Genomic DNA, 16,343 nt, shown 5'->3' on the forward strand with positions numbered 1-16,343 from the left:
AGTTGTAAACGCCAGAGGGAAATGCTGTAGAAACAATGTTTCCCGGCAGAGAAGCAGAGAAAGTAGTTATAATCCCAGTGGTGGCGTGAACACGACTTTGTGGTGGGTAGTGCACCCGTCGAACAGTACCGAAACCACCCAGCTGGGGAGTCAACAAGATGCCCTGCTATCTGCTCCGATAGTCAGTCGCATATAGAGAGTGGTGCGAGGGCGGCAAACCGACAACATTGAGAAGCATGAGATCCAAAGAGTAGGAAGAGAACCCTAGCGAGCGCCAAGCCTTATGGCGTTGCCCTGCAGATTCAGAGATAACGACGAGAACGGGAGAAACGGGAGGCCGCTGGGTCATCATTATGGAACAGGAGAATCTTGTTCCATTGAAATTAACGAGATGCTGAATGAATATAAAGCCATTAAGGTAGAACTGTGTTGATGCAAGAAAGAGAATAACTAATACGACTGAACGAGAAGTAATTGAGAACTGGGCTCAAATACCCTAGAAACAAGTGAACCAGATAATGGAAGATATAATACAACTGAGAAACCCCCAGGAGAGGACGGTCCAGTCACAAGAAAATATACCCAACTCAAGAAGACCTGGAGTAAATGGCATATAAGTCTAGAACTAAGCATAAGAAAGGGGGCTAAAAAAGAGTGTTGAAAAACTGTCCCGAAAGAGGTGATAAAACCCAAGCATATTATGAAAGAGTTAAACTTATCAAGAATGTGGCAGGAGACTATTTAAAGATATCCTACTAAAGCGAACTTTGGAGTAAAGAGACATTGCCATAAGAGACCACCAGTAGAGGGGACATATTCTCCTGGTCTTATTTAACTTAGTTAAGATCGTGGTAGGGTCAGTTGGAACTAGTTTTGGACCGTGGGTATATTCCTTTGGGACTTCCTGACCACTGCACAGGCAGGGATACCCCTCTAGCATTAGGGAAAGATGGGCATTATTATATTAATAAACACCAGTAGAAATGCTCCCCCCCCCCCCATTGTCTGCTGCCTTTTTCCGACCCGCCACAGTACCAACCTCTGTAACACAGTCTTCTAGTACTTATTCTGGACAGTACAACCAAACCAATCCCACACCAGAACCAGGGGAATGGAATCTAGAACAAAAATGGAATGGATTGGGATTTTCAGGTGGTCATGGTGACTGGCAGTTGGGCGGCAGGCTGTCTGTTGTCCACATATATGGTCTACAATTCCAACACTCCTCGTGAGAAGGACTATGAAGTTTTTCTTTGCTTCACAAGGACTGCAGAGCACACCGCATATCAAGCCGCCGTCCCAGACGCTCGTATCGCCGTCCCAGACGCTCGGTGGGACATCAACTGCAGCGCTATCGCCAGAACCGTGGAACGGTCCTCATATCGGACCAGCACAGCAGACAGTCACAGATGGGGTACAAAAAGACACTGAGTCGTAAGAACGGTCCAATGTTGTTTGTTCTAGCTTTGCAAGCCCTAAGGCCGTCCCTCTCTGTTCTAGTTTCCCTTGGGACCCCTCCCTAAACCAGGCGTCCTAATAAATGGGTTGGTGCTACTGATCGGTAACACCTTCTGTCTAAGAACTGCTGGTGACATCCCCTACGGCCAGGCTCACGAACTCCCACTGGGACCCACTGGGACTTCCTGGTCTCTCCCTACCGTAACCGTAGGTTAGCGGTCTAAGGCAACTCTGGTTTGTGCTATACATTTGCACTGTTGGATTTATGCCACTTCATTCATGCCCACTTGTACCTCTCCCTCCCTGGCTTGCTGTCTGTACTTCTGATGTTTCACTCTGCCTAGTCCTCGCCCCACCCTTTGTTTTCCCTCCTCCTACTCTATTTTACTGCTCCCTTCTTGCCTCTGCCACTCCTCTCGCCACAACTGCTTTACTACCCATGGCACTACTTACTCTACCACAACCCTTCTCCTACCACTACTCCTCTCCTCCTCCTACTACTACCACCACTCTACTCTTTTCCTACCACACTCCTCTCCACACTACTCATTCAGCCCCCCTGCTTTCATTTGGTCTGTCGTTTCACACTCCCCCTTATACTAATTCGCTCTGCTCAATTTCCACACACAAGCGCGCAGAGGGTGCTGCTGTCTCCCACTGTCTTCTACTGCACGCTGCCCTGGCTATGGAGTGTGCTTCTGGAGCTTGCCCCACCCCCTCTAGGGAACGGAAGCCGCTACAAAAATAGAGGAGGCTCACCCTTGCGGCATAAACCCTCTGCCGCGAAAGGCGCTGCTGTCTCCTGCTGTCTGGAGGCTGGCTGTGAGGCTGCTGAGCAGGGTCCACCTGTTCGTGGATGTTGGTGACGACGGTGCCAGCAATTCCACCAGGAACACTGTAGTAAGTGGACCAGCGCCCTTGGCTATTACTTTATTTGCTGCCCCTTGCTATGCAGTGCGACTTTTATGGGTCAGTGGACATTTCACTTTCCATTTTCCCTTGAACTTATTGTGAAACGGTCTGCTCTGTGGTTTTTTTTTTACTCTATCAATTAGTGCACTGAGGTTACGAGGACTATATTAAGGACATGTGGACAATATTTGCGTTCTTCTTTTTTTGCGAATATTTCAAGGCACCCCGTTTAGCAAGGGCAGGTCTTATTTCAGAACGTTTCTTTGACTTTTTAGAATTTACAGTCCCATCAATGATGTGAATGTCCTTATAAAGGAAATTAAGGTCCTTTTGGGAGATATTGAAGCTATTGATGCCAGGGAGGGTGTTGATGTGGCATCTCCTGGGCGCTACTTGAATATTAACTGCAGTGTAAATTCAATGCTTTGCACTTGTCGTTATAAAAACAGACCTGCTTTACTCCCAGAATACTGTAGCAACTGCTCCAACAAATGGGTATTGTGCTGCTAGGGGAAAGAAAGGAGCAGATCCATTGGCTGCCTTTAGAGTAGATAATGCCTCTGCTCACTGTGACGGTAAAAACTATGTAATCCCAATCTCTGGACGAGAGTCATGCCCTGGAAGGGGGACTATTGAATGCCATCCAATTACTGCATCGCCAGGCCTTCCTGAGGAAATTGTTGTGCTGTGTGAAGTTTGTGATGACGGTGTGGCCCCCTAACCTATGGAAGTGGTGTTTGTGGATGACTGCCGAATGTCCCCCACCAGCCCTATGCCTAAGAAACCATCTGTGGAAATGATTAAGGTTGTCTCCAAAGTGCAGGTGCGGTGTAGATTCAATGACCCCACTGAAGTCCCTTCTGAACCTGCCTACAGATTGCCTGGAACTGTAGTGGAGTCGGGCACTAGGACCCAGCTAGTACATCTGCCTACACAAACTGTTACTGGCTAGCCATTAGGTTCTTTTGGAAGGGTTTCTGCTAATATGGTGGGACAGTCTATTTTAACTAATTATAATGAATTATCTGTGTCTACCATTCCTATATCAAATTGTTTTGAAGCTCTGAGCGATGTAGTATTGATACAAGATGCGGAGTGGGCAAGTTAGAAAAAGGGGGGGGTGAGGGGGAAAGGCTACTTACTCAATTGGGGTGCGAGCCAATCTAGGTGAGCTTTCATTTTTGAGTTTGCCTCGTAATAAGATAATGAGGATTTGAGCTTGTAGCGTCTGGAAACCTCATGAAATAATGGCTGCACTAAGTAGCATCGCCAAGGGAGTACTTAACTTGAATAGTGAAGTAGTAAAATTAGTTTGGGCCCCTGTTGAGCGGCACCTGGCCCAGCGCTGGGGACCACAGCCCAGATAAGTCTTTTGAGGGAAACGTCCTCCCTACCCGGGGTCAACGAGCTCTCTGGCGCCCCTGTTACACAGCCTGCTGTGCCCAGGGACGACGACAGCGAAAGAAAGACCTCGTCTAGAGACGTCCCATAGGGGCTGTGGTCCTGGTCTTGGTTTGTCAACCGAAGGGATAGTTGATCATATTAATAAAGGTTGATATGATAGATTTACTACCTACACTAGCCATACCGACTGACAATGTCTACAGGAATAGTGGGTGTAAACCACAAGTGAAATCATTGCTGGCTCCTTTGTACATGATTCATGCGCATTAAATTGTTTTTTCCCCAAACAGTCCCACCGAAGGATGGTGGAAAGGATGTGTATATGTATGATGTTCCAAAGTTGAGTGTTGGATGCTTTGAAAATCAAACATCATTGTTGAACAAAACCATACACTGGCTGCACCATGTTAGAAGCTGTAAATCTGTGATTCAGCAGGATATCCTTCAATGTGTGAGAGGCAGGATGCCCCAGGGAGATCGGGATTTCATTCAGATCACTTTTGTAAACCCAAGTTTAGTCGAGGGGCTACTGTCAATCGAGTTACATTCTTTTTCCCCAGTATACACCAGTGTTTAATTGCAACACAATGAGTTAATCTCACAGGTTGTATAGGTTGTTTGGGACACCAGTTGGGATGCGGGACATTTCAGATGGGTTATATGGGGTGGATTGACGGATTAGGCCCACAACCATGACTATCTTCCCTGTTGTTCAAGATCCTCCAATGTCGGCTGGGTGTCGCCACAAAGAAGATCTGAAGGTGCTGGCATGGAATGTAGCAGGGGTCCATATACCGTTGAACACCGACTGGGTTAGATTCATCCACCAATTTGACTTAGTCTGTCTTTAGGAAACATGGGCGTTGGACTCCATAGTGCTTCAGGGTTTTAGCTCATTTTGCACAAATGCAACCAAAAGCCAGAGAGGCAGACCCAAGGGAGGGCTGGCAATTATGAATTATGATCACTCCAGCCAAGGATTTTACCGCTAAAGTGATTCCATCTGGTTCTGTCAATCTGTTATGTCTTGAGATAACTACCATGAAAGGGGTGCATGCGTTGATTTTTAATATCTATAATAGATTGGGCAAGGAGCACACCACTAGAAAGTCTAAAAGCAACGCATCGCATAATTAAGGGTTTCGAGAATCCCAACGAATATACTCCCTTAATATTGGTGATGGCGACTTCGACGTACACTAGGTACCTGTGGAGGTACCTAGTGGTTTGTGGGACGATCAGGATGTGGCATATGGGCTCCCTATGCTGGAGTCAGTTAGACCGGTTAGGCTCCATTTCTAGTGTGTGAGGCAGGCTTGCACGTATATAACTGGTTGATTTCCCTCCCCTCCTCCCCCCAGATAAGCCAGCGGAGAACACCTGTGTTGGGCACCAGGATAGTTCTAAAATCTACTGTCTCGGCCATTTTGGCCGATTGGGATTCAGTAACTAGCCTGGAGGTAATAAAATGTAATGACCGCAACCATTAGCCAGTAAGTTGTGTTCTGAGCTCAGTATGGGGGAATAATTGTAAAACTGGAGACAGAGGAATGGAAGCTTGATCACTATCATGGGCCAATCGAAAAGGTTGATTAAATGGTCCTCATTAGAGTTGGATGTGATCAAGCCGAGCATCTATGAAGGTATTGATTTTTATATTGCGGGTATCTGTCTGGCCGATTGCTTCTCTTCCAGCATAGGAATTTTATACAATGATATGGTGAAGATACGGTCTCATTTTACAAAACCAGTGGGGAAAATTAGAAAGGTCAACTTGGGGAACAGGGGCTAGTTTGATAAAGACTGACAGCAGGCCAAGCATGATCTGTTAACATATTTTAAAAAATACCCCTAATTGATCAGCCCCACCTGAAGAATTTGTGGGCCAAATACAAGGCAGTAGTAGCCCAAAAAAAGGCACAGTATGCTGGAAGCAAATGGGAAGAATAATTGGCCTATAAATAGGAATGGGGACCAAGTGAGCTTTTGGAAGCTCGTTGATGAGTGTCTTGAAGTCAGTGGGCCCAGTTTCTAGTCAGATCTCCCCGATTGAATGGTATTAACACTTTAGTAAACTATCCCAATTGGGTCAAGGGCGAGTCAAATGTATTGCTCCAGCAAGATAATGATGTGCACTGTTCTGAGGTAGGAAGAGGTCATTGTAAGGCTCGGTTGTGGGAAGGCCCTGGGGCCTGATGAGCCGAGTATCTGGGCCCCTCTTGCTGGCTCGAGTATTCAACTCTGTTGCCAGGACTGGGGCTGTACCCCAGTCCTGGTGTGATGCAATAATAATTCCCCTATTCAAGAAGAGAGATAAGCGCATGTTTCACTTTTGGACGCCATGGGTAAGGTCTAAGCTAAGGTGTTGTCCCGCCTTAAGTGCTGGTCCTTCACAGGGAACCATATTAACCATCTCCAGGCTGGGTTTCAGCCCGGCCTTAGCACAGTGGACCAATGCTTAGGCTGTGTGCAGTTCTGACACAAAATCTTACTCTTCAACACACTAGAATTTATGCAGTGTTCGTAGACCACTTTATTTTGCTTATAAATTAACTTAATTATAGAGGAACTGTTAGACCATTGTCTCGATCCACCAACATTGGGAGTGGACAACTTTCATGCACTTTTGTACGCAGGTGATGCGGTTTTATTATCTACCACGCCCATGGGTCTGAGACACAAACTGCACATTTTTGTTAAGTGCCAAGAACTTTCAATGGAGCTGAACTCAAACGTAGCAAGAAAGTTAAACTGAGGTTCGAGGGGATTGGGTCCTCCGACGTATTCCATATCTATGACATGTAATCACCACAGCTGTGCTGCTTCGGAAACTTTTTCGGCGTCTGCGTCGATGACGTCGATGCGCCGTCGTCAAGGACCTCCTCCGACGTCCGACGTCATCCGATGTGATAAGTAGGACGCACGACGCCCATATCCTCAGTTCCGATTTTTCCGCGAACGTGTTGCTCCGTGTTTCTCGGTTTGAACGCCTCGACTCTTTGGAGTTCTGTTCTATCTCGGTTCTTCGAACCTGTTCGTTTGTGTAAGTCCTTCTGAAGATGTCTCCTTCGTCTTCGACCCCCGCGTCCGGGTTTCAAGAAGTGCGGGGAGTGTGGGTCCAAGATGTCGGTGACGGACTCGCACGACGCCTGCCTCTGGTGCCTCGGGGAGGCCCACGACACGGATGACTGTATCGACTGCCTGTCGCTCACGTCCAAAGCCTTACGCGAACGTAAGAAGTTGTTGTCGGTAGGTCGGGTGTCCAAGCCCCGGAAGTCGAAGTCTGCGGGGCTTTCGACGGATGATTCGAGGGGTGACTCTCCGTGTCCTCGTCGGAAGTCTCGTGGGTCTCCTTCTAGGAGTCGGTCTCGCCACTCCTCAGCCTCTTCGAGGCATTCTCGGAAGCGCCGTCACCGGTCGTCTTCCAGGTCCTCTTCGGAGGGCTCTGCCCGGCATGTCGCTTACCCCTCCAGCCGTGCGACGCCGGAGGACTGGGCTTCCTTCGGGAAGAAGATGCTGGCGATTCTTGAGTCGCAGGGTACTCAGCCGTCCGCGCCCCCGAGTGGGGTCGGTCGTGTGAGGTCGAGAGACACCGCTCGCAAGAGTGGTCGGCACGAGTCACGGGAGAGGTCCCGTTCGGACAAGGGGACTCGTTCTCGGCGTACCCGTTCCAGGTCCTCGACGCGTTCGAGACCGTGTGCTCCTGTGAGGTCTTCGAAGAAGGCATCGACGTCTGTGGCGTCGAGGGCGTCGACAGGCTTTCTCGAGGCTCTGGCTCCGAGGAAGTCGTCGACGCTCAGGTCGTCGAGGGACACGCTCGGGGCTCCGGCCTCGAGGGCTGTGTCGACGCCGCCGATTCTGGAGGCGCTGCATCTGACGTCGACGCCGATTTCCTCGACGCCGATCCTCTCGGCGCCGATGCCGGTTCTCTCGACGCTGGCGCCGATTCGTTCGACGCCTTTCGTGTCGGAGGTACCCCAGGGCACGGGTGGACCCCCTAGGAAGGCTCTGGTTAAGAGCAAGCACTCTCGAGTGCCTTCTTTTCGCCACCTGGACTATATTTCAGAGGCGGATGAGGATTCTGATGGCCTGGTTCCTAGTCAGGTTCCGGATGAAATTGTCTCGGGCCATAGTCAGTTTGACGAGTTGAGACAGTCACTGCATGATGCCAGTGGTCTGGACACCTCTCCGGAGGTGGAGTTTTGTAGGCCTGAGCCTGGCTCCCATGCTGATTCCTCGTACCGGCGCCTTATGGCTAGGGTTTCTGAGTACTTGGGATGGTCTGCTCCCCCAGGGGAGTTTGTGCAGGATGATCTGACAGACATCCTTGATGTTGGTCCCCCAAATGACCCGGTTCTGCCGTTCCATATGGCTTTACAGAGAAGGGCGGCGGCGGCTTGGACTGCTCCGGAGAGTCTCCCGGCGGTGGGCAGATCCTTGTCGCGAAAATACCGTCCAGCCAGTGGCGACCCCTGCTACTTGACCAGGCACCCCACTCCGGAGAGTTTGGTGGTGCAGGCGGCCACGGCCCCGGCGAAGCAGGCGTCGTACCCTACCATCCCTCCTGATAGGGACGACAAATGTTTTGATGGTTGGGCGAAGAAAGTGTTTTCTTCTGGTGGTATGGCGCTTCAGGCGGCCAACTCCATTTGTGCCTTGTCACGTTTCACGCACACTCTGTGGAACTGTGTTGCGTTAGCGGCTGAACATGTTCCCGAAGGGGACGAACGGGATGGTTTCCTTGCTATGGTCCAGGATGGTAAGGATGCCATGTGTGAGTCCGTTCAGTCGGGTTTGGACTTAGCTGAATGCGTCAGTAGGTCCATGGCGGCGAGCACCGTGATACGCAGGTTTGCGTGGTTGCGGAAGTCGGGGTTTGCTCCTGATGTGCAGTCCCGGCTCCTCAACATGCCCTTTGACGGTGAACACCTTTTTGGCAGCAAGGCTGACGAGAGCCTTGAGAGGTTGCAGACCTCAAAAGCTGCAGCGAAGACGTTGGGCGCTGCAGTTCGCCAACCTCCGCCTTTTCGTCCTAGGGGACAGCAGTGGAGGGGTGGTTCCTTTCGCTATTACTCATCCTTCAGTAAAGCGAGAGGAGCTGGCAGTCAAAGAGGCCAACGCAGGGGTACCAGAGGTGGACGACAGGGTACCCGTGGTGCCAAGGCCGCTCGGGCAGTTGCCTCTTTGCCCTCAGGTAACGCCGCAGCCGCTACCACTCAGTCATGAGGCCATGACCCATGGTTCGCCGGTTGGGGGAAGGCTGGCGCAGCATCTTGTAGAGTGGCAAGCCATTACTTCAGATGTGTGGGTTCTGGAGATCATAACCCACGGCTACTGTCTTCCTTTTCGGCACAGGCCTCGCGACAATCCACCGGGGAACCTCTCTTTGCAGAGTCCGGATCCGCTCCTTGCGCAGGAAATTCAAGCCCGGCTGGAGAAAGGCGCCATAGAACTGGTGCCTGTGGCGGAGAGGAACAAGGGATGGTATTCCCCTTATTTTTTGATTTCGAAGAAAGACGGGGGATTGAGACCCATCATGGACTTGCGCGGTTTGAACAAACTCCTCAGGAAGGACAAGTTCAAGATGGTTTCTCTCTCTCAAGTCCTCCAGGCCCTTCAGCTTCAGGACTGGTTGGTGTCACTCGACCTGAAGGATGCTTACTTCCATGTGCCGATCCATCCCAAGCACAAGAAGTACCTGAGGTTCGCGGTTGGCGACTCGCACTTTCAGTTTCGGGTCCTGCCGTTCGGATTGACCTCCGCCCGAGGGTTTTCACCAAGCTCATGGTGGTGGTGGCAGCGCATCTCGGGCAAGGGGGGATTCACGTCTACCCCTACCTGGACGATTGGTTGATCAGGGGGAGCTCTCCCGAGCAAGTCCTGGGTCATCTATCGGTCACCTGTCGCTCCCTTCACAGGCTGGGCTTCTCCCTCAATTTAAAGAAGTCCCATTTGACGCCAACGCAGCGGCTCCAGTACATCGGAGCAGTGCTCGACACTTCCCTGGGGCAGTGTTTTCCTCCCCAGGTGAGGGCTCTTCACATTCAGCAGATGGTGCACAAGTTTCAGCATGCCCAGACGCTCCCAGCCTTCGAGTTCTTGAGGTTGCTCGGCCTCATGGCATCCTGCATTCTTCTGGTGCCAGAGGCTCGCCTGCGGATGAGATCTTTGCAGTGGGCACTCAAGACGCAATGGTCGCAGTCCTCCGGCAGGATGTCGGACTCGATTCAGGTGCCGTCCTCGGTCGCCCGGGACCTTCTCTGGTGGGCCGTCGAAGGCAACTTGATGAAGGGGGCTCCATTTTGGCTTCCCTGGCCGGAGGTGACGATCGTGACGGATGCATCCCTCACGGGATGGGGAGCTCATGCCAACGGGCTGACAGTCAGCGGTCGTTGGTCTCCGTCGGAGTCCAGACTCCATATCAATCTGTTGGAGCTGAGGGCCGTCAGGCTAGCCCTGAAGGCTTTTCTGCCGTCTGTGCGAGGGAAGAATGTCCTGATCCTGACGGACAACACAGTGGCCATGCACTACCTCAACAAAAAGGGGGGGCAGGGTCACTTCCTCTGTGCAGGGAGGCGATGCAGCTCGAGTTCTGGGCCATCCAGCAGGAAGTTTCGATCTCAGCAGTTCATCTGGCCGGAGCCGAAAACGTGACGGCGGACGCTCTGAGCAGGCAGAGCGCGATCTCTCACGAGTGGGAGTTGGCTCAGGAGATTCTCCTGGAGATCTTTGCCCTTTGGGGGACCCCTCAAGTGGATCTCTTCGCCTCCAGTGTCAACCAGAAGTGCGAAAGGTTTTGCTCGCGGGAATTTCCTCCAAAAGGAGCCTTAGGAGGCGCGTTCGTGGTGGATTGGTCATTCCCGCTGCTGCACGCGTTTCCTCCAGTCCCCGTCATCCCGCAAGTGCTGCAGAGGTTACGGAAGTTCGGTTCCCGGATGATCCTCATTGCCCCGGCGTGGGCTCGGAGGACGTGGTACCCGGGCCTTCTCGACTTATCCATCTGCCCTCCATGTCGTCTTCCCTACCGAGACGATCTGCTCTCACGGGAGGGGGGTCAGGTTCTCCATCCAGAGGTCAGATCCCTCAACCTTCACGCTTGGCTTCTGAAAGGTTGAGGTATAAGGATTGGGACCTCCCTGAGGACGTGATGGATGTGTTGCTTTTGGCCCGGAGGCCAGCAACAAAGTCTCTGTACCGTTGCCGTTGGCGTAAGTTCTGCGACTGGTGCAGAGTTCAGAATGTGGATCCTTTTGCATGTGACATCCCATGGTTCTGTCCTTTTTACTTTCTTTGGCCCACAGGGGCTTGCAAGTGGGTACCGTTAAGGGTTACCTGGCGGTGCTGTCCATCTTTAAGCGCTCGTCTGAAGAGTGTTCTTACTTTAAAATCCCTTTGATTTCACACTTCCTGAAAGGGCTCACTAATGTGTTCCCTCCGTCACCTTTCCTGGTGCCCGGTTGGGATTTGAACCTTGTTCTTAAGTTTCTTATGGGTGCTCCGTTTGAGCCTTTACATTCTTGCCCTTTGAGGCTGTTAACTCTGAAAACTGTGTTTTTAGTTGCGGTTACTTCCGCTCGCAGAGTGAGTGAGTTACAGGCACTTTCAGTTAAGCCTCCCTTCACTGTATTTCACAAGGACAGGGTTGTCCTTAGAGTTCGTCCTTCTTTTCTTCCGAAGGTAGTGACGGAATTTCATTTGGCCCAGAAGGTTGTTCTTCCGGCATTCTATCCTCCTCCGCATCCTGGTAAGGAAGAGGAGAGGCTCCATAGGCTTGATCCTAGGAGAGCTTTAAGCTTTTATGTTTCACGCATGTCCCGGGTCAGAGTGGATGATCAACTCTTTATTGGTTACGCTGGAAAGCGTTTGGGGCAAGCTGTGACGAAACAGACTTTGTCTCGCTGGATTATTTTGGCCATCTCGGAGTGCAACCGCTTGGCGGGTAAGGACCCACCGGCTGGCTTGCGGGCCCATTCTACCAGGGGTATGGCTGCGTCTACTGCCCTGCAGAGGGGTGTTCCTATTCGCAACATCTGTGATGCAGCCACCTGGGCTTCAGTACATGCATTTGTACGTCACTATTCCCTCGATTCCGTCCGAGGGCAGGATCTGGCCTTTGGCAAGGCGGTCCTTTGCTCTGCTATTTGATTGGCTATTCTAAATTTTGATTCTAAATTCTTTCCCTCCTCCTTGCTCTGGTACTGCTTTGGGAGTCTGTCATAGATATGGAATACGTCGGAGGACCCAATCCCCTCGAAGAACAAGTTACTTTCTTACCTGGTAACGTTCTTTCGATGGGATGGTCAGACGACGTATTCCATATCGCTCCCGCCCTGCCTTCCCCGCTGCAGAATTTCTTTTGCGATTGCAGCTTACGTTCCGCAAGGCTTTGTGTCTGACTGGCAGTTGACTTATGTCACACGTTCTGGGGGAAAAAACTACACTGAGGCTATGTGCGTCGTGCGTCCTACTTATCACATCGGATGACGTCGGACGTCGGAGGAGGTCCTCGACGACGGCGCATCGACGTCATCGACGCAGGACGCAGACGCCGAAAAAGTTTCCGAAGCAGCACAGCTGTGGTGATTACATGTCATAGATATGGAATACGTCGTCGGACCATCCCATCGAAAGAACGTTACCAGGTAAGAAAGTAACTTGTTCATCTTAATCAAGGGCGTCTTTATGATTATTTAGGGATAAGGTTTACAGAGGACCTGTCTTGGTCAGCCCAACATATTAAGGCTGTGGCTAGCTTGGAAAAATATAGCGGCGGAATCCGCAGCTTTTACAATAGGCATGACAGGGGAGCTGTTTCCCCCACCTTAAAATTGTACAGGACCCAAAGCTGGGGGGCAACTACGTATGGATCCAAATTCTAGAGCCATTGGGCATATGCCCCACTAAACGTGGCTGAAAATAAATGTATGAGGGCCAATAGGAATGCAACCGATTTCAAAGGTTTGAGCAAATAAGCCCCTGACATACTGGTCTAGATTATGGAGTGCACGAGGACTTGCAAAATATAGAGAAACGTTAATAAGCTTGCAGAATGTCTCCGGCTCAGATTCTCTCCTCTGGTTCAAGTATATATGCAAAGGGCTGGAGTGTCTGACTGGACTGTTTTTTCGTCTAGCCCTGTAGGGCTATTACCGAACTGGTTAAAATTAAAAATGTCAAATCAGGAAGTGGGTTTTGAGCCATACTTGGATTGCGTGGCGCCTGGCTATGCCTGAGTCCTATACCTTCAAACTTCGTACAAATACCCTGAAGGTGGCTACTTTTACGGCCCAATGGTCTTAAACCCCAGACATCTGTTGTAAGGTTTGTGGCGAGGAATAGATTAGTAATTTCCTACTATTTTGCTCACGTTACTCGGGCTTGAGGGAATGCCATCTGCTGCCACTGTTTCGTCTGAGGGGGATTAGACCGACTGTGGCAGCTGTGGCAGTCTGCAACAGAACCAACAATTTGAATGCAGTTTCTTTTATTTCAAAGGTTTTTACACAGGGCTTGGCAATGAAGATCCAAATTTGTAGACCAACCTGTGATGAAACTTTCTGGTAATGTGTAATGTATTTTTAGCTTTTACTGTTGTCTTCTCATTTTGAAGGGCTGCCCCAAAACAAAATCTACCAAAGAGGGGGAGATTAAGATGTACACCTGCTTTCAATATTTATTTTGTTTGTACATCTTATTTGTGTCGCTGTCCTTATCTTCTGTCAAGATACCCAAGGTCTGCAATTGTCCAACCTATTGGGAACAATCACGGGGCAAGTTCTCCACTCGCAAATCTTTGTTCTATGGATCCCCGCACAATCAAACTTCAAAATGACTTCCTGGACATCTGTAGAGGGCTTATACTTGCGTGTTGCCTTTTCCCTCTAGTGTCTAAGGAAGATGTGCTTCTAGCCTTACTTCTTCGAATACCCTTTGATTACCAGGGACTGGCGCCAATATTATATTTTTTTTCCTGGCCCAACCTTTCCAAATGGCCCGTGGTTAGTAGGACATACCACCCCCTACCGCCCACTTGTAGGTCCTTCGCTCAAAAACACTCTTCAAGCATCCATAGTGGTGGTGAGTGCCACTAACTATTCTCGATCTCTCCCTTCCACATATCTAACCCGCTCTCTCCCCCCCACTCGTCCCTATCCTACACCTGTCCATCCAGACGGCACCCCTACCCAACTCCCTACCCACTCTAACTTTATTTGTCCTCACCATCCTTCTACACCTCAATCTACCCCTCCTTTGATCTTACACTGGGCCTCTGGCATGCCCATTCCCTCTGCAGCAAAGCATCCTTACCCCACTGACCACTTTGACTACATCACCCTAAACTCACCCCCACAATGCTGCCTTACAGTTCTTCACACTTACTTTGCCACCTTTTACCATGGCCCGCAAAAAAGGCAGTGATTTTGACCTAATTATTAGCAAGACTCGTGCTTGCTCTTAGTTTCCCCTCTGACTGTACCCCCTCCAAATACACCTCTATGCATATTCTTCCCCACCCCATATTATCTTCCTTATTTGCTGATCATCTGGCTCCATAACTCTGGTCTTCCCTGAGCTTGACCTACTACTTGAATCTCTCCCTGACTATGTGCTTGCCATCGTTGAGTGACCATTTGCGTCTAGACTCCATTTTCTGACCACTTCCTGGTTAACATGCTTGCTGTACCTACTGCCAACTTCGGGAACTTCTTGATCTAATTTTCCTATCCTCCACCCTTGATTTTCTGCTTTCACTGTCTTCCCATTTCCTTCTGACCACTCACTTCAGCATCTCTTTTTGAAAACCTCCTTCGAAACCTCTCATTCCTTCGGCGATTGCAAAAGAAAATGTAAGTCTGACTCTTTGCTCCCATATCGAAAGCAAATGGTCATCTTCCTCTTGCCCACTTAATTCATCTCGTTTTCAAGGAATTCAGTGGTGCCCTGATGAAAACCATTTACTGCCACTGTCCTGCTGCTACTACCAGCCAGAGGCTAGGGAGGTGAGGCCCGCAACGTGAGATAAATAAAACCATTTTAGTAATACAGATTACTAACGGCGCAAACGCGAAGGACTTTTTCGTTGATCAAGGGAAGTCTAAGACTGCGTATTAAAATGAGCGAGAGAGAGAAAAAATAAAAATAAGAAATAAAAAGCCTGGGAGTTTGAAATCACCTGTGCGAGTGAAGCTGATGGGAGAGACGAATGTGCAGTTTTCATGGCTGGAAGGAAAACTGAAGAAGGAAGCGGAGTCTAGCACGGGAAAATTATCCCAAAGTGGTGGTGTGACCGAGAATCAGTGTATGGTGAAGTCCGATAACGCAGAGACCACTTGATGAATTTCACTGCAAGGCATGCAGAGTGACCGAATGAAGGAAGGGTAGAGGCCATTGTGACACCAATCCTAAGGGCAAGAGGTCACTGGGAAGGCGGGAGACTCTGGAGGGATACCGACAATAATGAAGGTAAGAATCCTACTCGTCCCAGTAAAGAACTGGGCATATAAAAAGTGAGAATCATCGCAGGATCACTCCTATTCGTCCCAGTGAAGAACAAACTCACTAGGGAGGAATAAGACTCCTCATTGGGTTACTAAAATTCAACCCAGTATGGAAAATAAGTGAGTATTCATATTCATCCCAGTGAGGAAAAAGTTTTTAAGAAAAGTGAAGATCATTACTGGGGACTAACACTCGTCCCATGAAGGAGTCAAAGTAAAGAAAGAATAAGAAGGAACCAATTTGAGGAGGGAGAATGATTACAGGAGTATTCATACTCGTACCACTAAAGTATTAGTGTTGGAAATACCTAAGAAGAGTGACACTGATATTTGGAACTATATTGGCTATCCTTAACCAGAAAGAGATTGGACATTGAGTCAAGTGTGTCTCAGGTGTGTAATAAAAGAGGAATACAAGAGAACAAAGAGAGAGTAGCCAACACAAAGCAGTAAATCCACAAGAGAACAAAGTCCCCAGAAAGAAGTGGAAAAAAAACTATTGAGGCGATATAGTATGTGATAAAAGTATTATCCAAGAAGTACCTTTCGTTGATTTATTGAAGTGAACTGTTGCAGAAACCAGTACACAGGAGAAGGGAGTAATTCTCCTGTGCCTTAGTTATTTTTGATAGTGGTAGGGTCAGTATAGGTTAACTTTGGACTAGACAGATCTTTCTTTTGGGACTCACTGACAAGCAACCTAGTTAATTTGGTTAGGCAGGGAACCACCGTAGCTAAGTGGAAAGTCGACGTTTCCATCTTTTCTTTTTTTTTAAATTGTATTAATGTTTGTTTATTTGATAATTCGCTCCAAGCCCTTAGGCAGCTGGGCGCAACAATTCAAGTAGACTTGAAACTTGGTTACAGTGCCTGACACAGGCTATTACAAAACAGAGGTAACTTACAACAAATGATACAAGTGATACAGTACATATAGGATCAAGATGGGTAAGCATAGAAGAATACCGTCTTAACAAATGTATAGCATGATCAGCTAGCTAAGGGTGAATATCGTTACATATCATTGTTGTGCAGCCATTTGAGAGCATTACATCTAAATCTAGTGTAGAG

At 49.3% G+C, this 16,343-nt stretch overlaps 1 protein-coding gene across 1 annotated transcript in view; it reads left to right on the top strand.

Annotated features, from left to right (window-relative positions):
• MTMR9 (myotubularin related protein 9) overlaps positions 1-16,343 on the top strand; it is a 632,238-nt gene that overhangs the window by 96,565 nt on the left and 519,330 nt on the right. The gene's annotated exons all lie outside the window — the stretch shown is intronic.

Source organism: Ambystoma mexicanum, chromosome 4p (assembly GCF_040938575.1).
Source record: "Ambystoma mexicanum isolate Mex_15411 chromosome 4p, UKY_AmexF1_1, whole genome shotgun sequence".
In the NCBI taxonomy this organism is placed as follows: Eukaryota; Metazoa; Chordata; class Amphibia; order Caudata; family Ambystomatidae; genus Ambystoma; species Ambystoma mexicanum.